Source organism: Bidens hawaiensis, unplaced genomic scaffold, assembly GCF_021521415.1.
Source record: "Bidens hawaiensis isolate Kalapana, Puna unplaced genomic scaffold, B.hawaiensis_p1.1 tig00010459_1, whole genome shotgun sequence".
In the NCBI taxonomy this organism is placed as follows: domain Eukaryota; kingdom Viridiplantae; phylum Streptophyta; class Magnoliopsida; order Asterales; family Asteraceae; genus Bidens; species Bidens hawaiensis.
This window is the reverse complement of record NW_027491795.1, coordinates 878,172-886,747: the sequence shown is the minus strand read 5'-3', so window position 1 is coordinate 886,747 and position 8,576 is coordinate 878,172.

Sequence of the window (8,576 nt, the reverse complement as noted above, 5' to 3'; positions counted from 1 at the left end):
ACCAGATAGCGGATTGGTTATATAGGCATTTACTTCATGAGGTTAAGTATGGATTCAAGTACTTCAAGATGCAAGTTCCAACACGTAGGTACATTGAAAAGATTGATCAAAGAACAAGCTGGAGGAAACTGGTGTTGAAAGTTAAGCTACCTCGTACGTTAAAGAAAGTAACTTTCTTGTAAACACTTTTCCTCAAAGTCATTACAAGAAACTAGATTGGTGGTACTCCGACAACAAAATTGGTGAAGCCGTTATCGTGTTGGGTTCAGGGCTAAAGACAGAGTTTGTTAAAGTTATCAACCCGATGTGGTTGGTTAACTTATCTGAGTCTGATAACGATGCAATATTCAATAATCAGATTTGATGGGTTGAAGATAAATATTATGATCTTTCTATGCAATTACAACGCGTGGTTCATGTTTGTCTTGCATTTGTGATTTATAGTTGTGCAGATTGAAAGACCAAAAAGTTCAAGCCATGAAGACAAAGAGAAAGAGACGAGGGGAGTTTGTTGATACATGTTTTGGCGTCTCGGTCTTTTCTTAATGTCTTTTGGTCTTTAGTAAAAAGTATATGGGGTATTTTAGTAAATGTAAAGCGCATTCGCTAATGTATGACTCATTCATTAGAGTATCTAATAACAAATGAGTCCCCACATGTCTATTCGTGTTCATTCGTTAGTCATGTTAACGAATGTGAACAACGAATGTGTTGATTCGTTAGTATAAAGTATAGGAGTTAACGTATGATAGTGAATGACATTCATTCGTTATGGCTTGTATAACGAATAAGGTCATCGTCTATTAATAGACTGTAATTATTGAAGTTAATTATCAGTTCTTATTATAATACTTTGTGTACTGTTACTCTGTCTGATTGTCCTCTCAAAACACACAGTATAAACACAATAACATAAATCTAATCGTAAACATATCAAATACTAGATCGTATAACGTAATGATTTCGTAATCGATCAATACACGGTTTCTCAATTTGCAGCCAAGGTAGATTGTTGTTATTTTCAAATCTATTCCTCAACTTCTAAACCCTAATTAGATTTTAACTCTAGATCAAAGACTAGAGAAGAGGCATAAAATGTCAAATTTAATGAAATGTCTTATTTAAAACTTCGTAATGATCCTGTTGATTTGTTTAATCTTGATATATGAATGTTTGAACCTAAGAAGTTTCAAACTATTGATAATAGTGTTCATTCTGACAGGTTGTATATCTTTGAAGAATTAAGTATAAAGAACAACAACACTTTCATTCTAACTACTGATCAAGTACAATCTGCTGATTAAAGAAGTTAAGGTTATAAAACTATTGATGATCAAACAACTTTGGAAGTCCATCAATTGTTTCTCAAAACAGTTATTTACCTCCAATACACCCACCTCTATCAACTGTTTCCACATTAGTAGTTTCACAAACCACTTTACCAAACACCATAACGAACATTATACCTTATGTGTTTCATCCAGCTCATCCACAAGAACAAATCAATGGTGAAATACAACACGGAGTACTCACAAGAAGAACAAGAAAATGTTTGTTTCTTTTCCGGTTTTTTAATCTCAACTAGAAACTACCAAGGATCAACTTGCTCTAAGAGAAAATAGTTGGGTTGAAGCCATGCAAGAGGAAGTCATGCAATTCACCAAGATGCATGTTTGAGAACTGTGTCCTTGCCCATAAAATATCACTCCCATTGGTACTAAATAGGTATTTAAGAACAAGACTGATGAAAGATGGATTGTTATAAAAAACAAAGCAAGATTAGTAGTTCAATGATATTGTAACAACTCGAATCTTTAAATTAATATTTTATCTGTTTAACCGACCCGTTTTTATGATCGGGAAATTTTACTACGAAAAAACACGTTATTCGAGTATTTATTGTTTATTTAATAATTGATTATTGTAATTATTTAATACATATAATAACTTTGTACTATATACACTTTTAGCCCTAAAACTATACGTTTACTAAATATTATATCTATAACCAAATTACAAGGACCTTTTGGCAAATATGTTTAGTTAATAAGTTATAACCCATCAACCCTAAAAACCAACCCGTACCATGGATCCGGGAACCTTAACCCGAGACCCATTTAGCGAAACTGTGACCCGTTTATATTGCTTGAGCCTAAATCCTCGTCTCGAACATAGAAATTGGTTTGTGCATTATGATCTTCTTTCCTATTTCAGCCTACCTACTGTTTTAATTAAGAAACCAAGATCATAAACGATACGTATTAACTAATATAATAAGCCGCCTTAACCCGTTTATTGTTATACAAGTGACCGCCTAATATAATTCAATTAAACTGTCATACGCAACCCTCTCCCTGTCGCCAAGCAAAACCCAATACTTAATTACATTATAGAAGCCTTAAATTCGTGTTTTTAATCCCTTCGTTGGCCGGTTCTTTTCGCGCTTTTGACCCGCGAATCATCATCATAAGAGGTAATTGTTTATATGGTTAGTATCGCCGTGTTTTACTGATCAAAAGCCCTATGGTTAATAGAACGAACACTAATCAGATTCATCAATTTGATTCTAGGGTTCTTGTGGTTTGATTTGGGTTCACGTCTTATTGTTTTTAAATTAACTGTGTGATTCTAGGGTCGTGCCGGTTGGGGACCCGGGTTCGAGTCCCGCAGGCTACTTTTTGAAGTATGTGTTTTTAATTCCAGTTTATTTTAATTATACACAATATATTAATTCAACAAATTAAATTATAAATACCACAAGATTAATAATAAATTGGTATTTTGTTAAAACCGACACATTAACTAATCATTTTTCGATTCATGGTTAAAATCATATATATGTATTTATGTGTGTGTGTGTGTATTAGTTATTAACATTTGTTTAAAGTTTTATTAATTAAAAAGGGTTTTAATATAAAATATTTAAATTTTATCTCGTTAATTAATATATTAACATATAGTATAATTCAAGCGTTTCATAAAAAGATTTTATTTCATATAAATATGGTTATTTTTATTTATTACCTATTATTCACGATAGTTATTTAAAAGAAATCTTTATTAATAATAAAAAAATATATACATAAAATACATTTTTAGTTTAAAATACTCATTTTTAAAAACTATATCTTCATATAATCTATCTTATGAATATTTATTTATTTAAGTATTTTATAAATTTAAGTTATATAATCAAAATTATATTATTTATTATAAACTTTATAAATTAAAATGATAATTTATAGTATAAAAGTATTAAAAGATATGTAATATTTAACTTTCGTTAGTACACCCGATCATCAAACACCGAACGTCTATCTAGTTTAAGATTCATTGTTGAAATCACAGTTATTTATATTCCGCAATTATTCTTTATTATGATATCTCGTCGGTACTTCCCGTAGACCTTGATCTACCTTTATATCTTAACGAATTCATTATCTCTTGCTTAATTGCTAAGGTGAGTACCACATTCCACTTTTTAAAACTCATTTTATACTGTTTTGGGAAATATGCGCTTAATATTTATTTCCCTATTGTTTATTACATAAACTGCAACTATTGTCACTTGTATTTAACGATTTGTATCTTACTTGTTATGTGCTTATTTGCTTTATGTGAACCGCATTCGGAGAGGTCCAACATAATCTCATAATAGTATGATCATACGATAGTCGTAATAGCTTTGTGTTTTTCGACAGCTCATTTATTAACTCATTGGTTGAATTGCTTAACTCATTTGACTTTGTTGCGCATTTATTATCTATTATATATATACATCCAAAACTAGTATGCTACTCACTCAACCTTGTGTTGATAAAACTATTATATTTTTAACGCATATGTAGGTCATAGTGTGATGGGAAGTTAGTTCAAGATTAGAAAGAAAATTAAAGAATCAAGATAGAGAAATAAACGAGACATTTGTTTTATGATTTATCTTTTCTTGGTGAGTTATTTTTTTGGATATTGAATTTGAGTAATTTGTTTTAATTGAATTTTAATAAATAGATATTGAAATTTTCAATGTTGCATGATAGTACCTTGAGAGTTGTGGGCAATCAGTTCACGCCCTGGCATTACCGCCGTAAGTTAGGGTGTGACAGATTGGTAACAAAGCCGAAGGTTTAAGATAGGTTGTTAGCGGTTCCATAGTAACATGCTTATGAGCCACATACGTGCTTATTTGTTTACCTGATGTGTTTTATTTGATTTTTTACAGCTTACGCACTTACTTGCTAGATTAAGTATATATTTAACTATTTAAATAATGATTGTTTATTATTATATTTGTTTTGGACAAAAATCTGCTAAGGATCAAGTATCCAAATCTGTTAAGTGAGGTAAGGTGCAAACTCGATAATGAAAAGTGTATAATCGTTATATTGATGAACACAAACGTTTCATTACGAGGGAAAAAGCCCTTAACCAAGATAGTCTTACTTCGGTCAAAACTTATCAAGGTAATCTTTGGTAAAATAACTCCGGTCAAGGATTAGTAAGATAATCTTTGGTCGGATTACTTTAGTCAATGATCAACAAGGTAACCTTTGGTCGATGAGTATAGGATTATCGTGATTTCCGGCACAAAAAACTCCCGGACGGTGAAAATTATCACCGGCAAGTTTGTTAATGGTAAAAATCGGGTTACAAATGAGGTGGAGTTTATGATCGATATTACAAAGTTTGCTAGTGTGTAGAGAGAGTATTTCTTTCTGCTCTAGTGTGTGTGTCAGTACATGTGTTTTTTTTTCTACTCGATCATGGCTCATTTAAATAGGATAATAACAATAACAATATCTCCTAATTATCCGGAAGTCTTCCACTTAGCCGCTCCATGATCTTTGACCATGTGCCATTAGCCATCCAGCAGCGATATAAGCGGTAGACCAAGTCTAAATACCGTTGTTATTTAAACATCAATATTCTAGAGAATTCATCCATAATTAGCTATGTTAAAGTAGGATCCTGGATCCATGTTCCAGTTAGAGGTTGCTCTACGAAGATAGTTGATACAAATATGTCTTAAAGTTGCCACACCTGTCTAACACATCACCATACTAAACACAATCATTAGTAAACAAGTAATACCGAGGATCGTCGATCCTTTATATCCTGATAAATATTTCAAGGATAACCTATCCATAAGATAGTTAAGTATAAAGGATCCTCAGTATAAAATTCATGGCCTAACAATTGCACCCAAAATGGCGGGTGACAGTGGAACACAACTGTCATTTTGAAATTCAAAATCACTGTGAAAACTGATAGATGGGACAGTTTTACCAGAATATTTACCATTTAGCCCCCAAGGTTAATTATAATCGTCTATATATGCCGCCCTATATCTTTGATTATAAACATACCTCCATCCGACGCATCAGGTATCCTTCTTACCCTTCTCTCTTATTTTCTTTAATCATGTCTGTTGCTTCGTCTTCTTCTTCTCCATCTCCCTCTAAACCTACCGAACAAACCTCCGATGGCTCCGAGTTATCGGAAATGGAACCCCAATGTTCGCTGGCCAACCCGTCTACTAAAATCTACAAACTCACGGATCCGGAGGTCGATGACTTTCACATGCTGTTTCCCCCAGAAACCCTATTCCGACCCTACGAATCCAGTGTCGGATGCGATGTATATTCCAAGGTTTGGGTCTGCTTTCCGGCGACTCCATTTCTGATCGGCTATAAGTACCCCTTTCCGTATTTTACTCAAAGCTTCTTCGATTCTACCGGCATATCCTACATACAGGCTATGCCGATGATTTGGAGGGTTCTCATCACTATCGAGAGAATCATAGAGGAGCAGAAGATTGATTTTGGCCTTCCGGAGTTATCACATGTGTATACCCTTACTACCCACGGTCCTGCTCTTTTTATCTTCAAATCCAAGCCCCGACAACCTCATTCGTTATTAAAAGTCTCCTTAAACGATTACCTGTGGAGGAACCAGTTCTTCTTTGTAAAACGTGACTCTATACCAGGAGGAATCGATCTTCCTTCAAAATGGGCTAGAAAGGGTAGGATCCTGGATCCTTAAGAAATAGCAGGATCCTTGATGCTTTGACTGGAATTCTGAACTTTTTTTTTGTTTGCAATTGACAACTTTGCTTCTTTAGGCAAGTTACCTGGCACAGAAGAAAAGACAAAACGGTTCCTAGCACTGGATACCGAAGTTAGGAACTTTCAAGCTCGATTTGTTGAAGGTTTTTGTGATATCTCCTCAAGTTCAAGCATGTCAAGTAAGTTAATAACTTTAATATAAAGAAGATTATAATAGGAAAACTTATCTGATAACTTTTTTCCTTTTCAGGTGCCAAGAAATCCAAGAAGTCAGCCGGCAAGTTCTCCCTCGAAGACATCGACTGCATGATCACCTCTCCTGCTGTCAAGAAAGAGGCTACAAATGCGGGTACTAGTTCCGAGCCCAAGACTGCAACGACCAGGGCCAAGTCCGCGGCTTCTAAGAGGAAAAGATCCTCTGATCCTGAGACCCATTACGACATATTCCTCTCTGTAAGTATCCTGTATCCTAACACTTTGAATTATAGGATCCAATATCTTTATGATTCTGAGTACTCTGTTGTGTGTAGTTTATGAATGCTTTTAAAGAGCACTACGAAAAGATTATTGGCCAAATGAGTGACAAGCTGTCGGGTTTAGGGAAAGCTGTGGTTGCCAAGGATAAGGCCATGATCCAGCTCTCCAAGGAGAAGAAACAGTTGGAGGATCAGCTATCCTTAGCCGAGGCCCAACGTCAAGAGGCAGTGGAGAAGGCAACTGATGAAGCCAAGGTGTGGGCTGCTAGGTCGATATTCCAGGCACGGATCAAGATGGTGACTGAGGCCGGTGATCCTGCTTTTGACAAGTCGGCTTGGGACGTGAAGAAGTGGAAGGCTGCCCTTGATGACCTTGGTGGTGAGGATGACGAGGAAATGATTGAGAACACTGAGGCTGGGACTAGTGGCGTTAAGGATACAGTTGAAGCAGGCAAGGAAGGAGGTGATGCTGCGGTTGAGGATGCAGCTTAACTGGGCAATGAAGGATATCGAAGACAAGGCCCGAGCCCACTTTTTTAGTTTGTGTTGATGATTTTATGAACAATTTCCGTGGTCTGTAATAAACAATAGAATTTAGGATAAAGGATCCATGGTCCTTAAGACAATCGGCGGGGGTGACAAAGGTGGAGGGATCCTCTGTTTGTGGGGATGAAGCCTTTGTTGCCCCTGTTTTTTAATTTCCCTGCACTTTATAAACAATTAGTAACTTTCACTTAACCCGGATGGATGGTCCATCTTTTCGTATGGTGAAGTCCGGGTTAGGTATTTTGGATAAGTCCTCGGGGCTTATTTTAATTAATATATAAATCATTTGACTTTTGACTTGTTATTTATTTTCAAAATTTGTTAGATATAACTTTAGCATTGTTGATAGTTTGAAAATTAATTTTATGTAAAATATTTTTAGGATAAAAGGTCCTTATGAAAATAGTTTAGGATATAATATCCTTAAGGAAAAAATATTAGGAAAGAATATCCTTAACAGTTTTTAGGATAGAGTATCCCTAAAATAAGGTACAAGTTCTTTAGGATATAGTATCCTTAAAATAGGGTGAAAAATCTTTAGTAGTAAAACAACTTTAAGGGAATAACCTTCTAAATTTAAATATTGAAAATTATTACCACAAATATGATACATAAATTAATAGACATCATACCAGAGGGTCTAGATAGACCTAAGTTACCGGAAGATCCTTGAAGGAATAGCTTTAGGATCCGGGATCCTTAGATTTTTGATCTTCACAAAGAACATAGTAAGTTTGTTGCAAATAATTCATAAGGTTAACTGGGATCAAACCCATTAAGCTGGGAACAAGCCCATAAAATAAACTGGGGACAAGCCCGTGCAACTTGGGACAAGCCCATAAAACTAAACTAGGGACAAGCCCGTGCAACTGGGGACAAGTGTCACACCCTCAAATTTCAACTAACGGGGTTTTACCGCGAGGCGCGTGACATACCAAGATCTAGCCACTTGTTATACTAAACAATCATTTAATATGAAAGATACCATTTATTATCACTCATTAATATGAGAAAATCTAGTTACAATGTAGTTGCGTTTGCGGAAGCGTAAATGTAAACAATTTAAAAACAAAGTAGTTACATGCTCAAACATGTACAGCCCATCCAAGTGTAAAACAATGTAAGGTAAATATCCATGCCATAATGAAACTCCAAACAAATGCATGCACGTGCTCCTTAGCATACCTAGTAACCTGGCAAGAATAAATACTCAAGGGTTAACACAAGGTTGGTGAGTTCATAAGTTATAGTAAAGAGTAATGTAAGTAGATTTAGCCCATTTCAAATATACCAGGGTAGCTAACCCATTCACAAGCTACTAGACATTTGAACCGAAGCTGATTGTATGTATGCTTTCTTACCAGGTCTATCACCAACACTGGCGTATAAAAGTTAGGTAAATATAACAGTCGTTTTACGACATCACAGCCGTGCTAGCGCGACTAGCCCGAGTGGGGTTTGTCAAATCCAGTAGTACTACTCAATATAA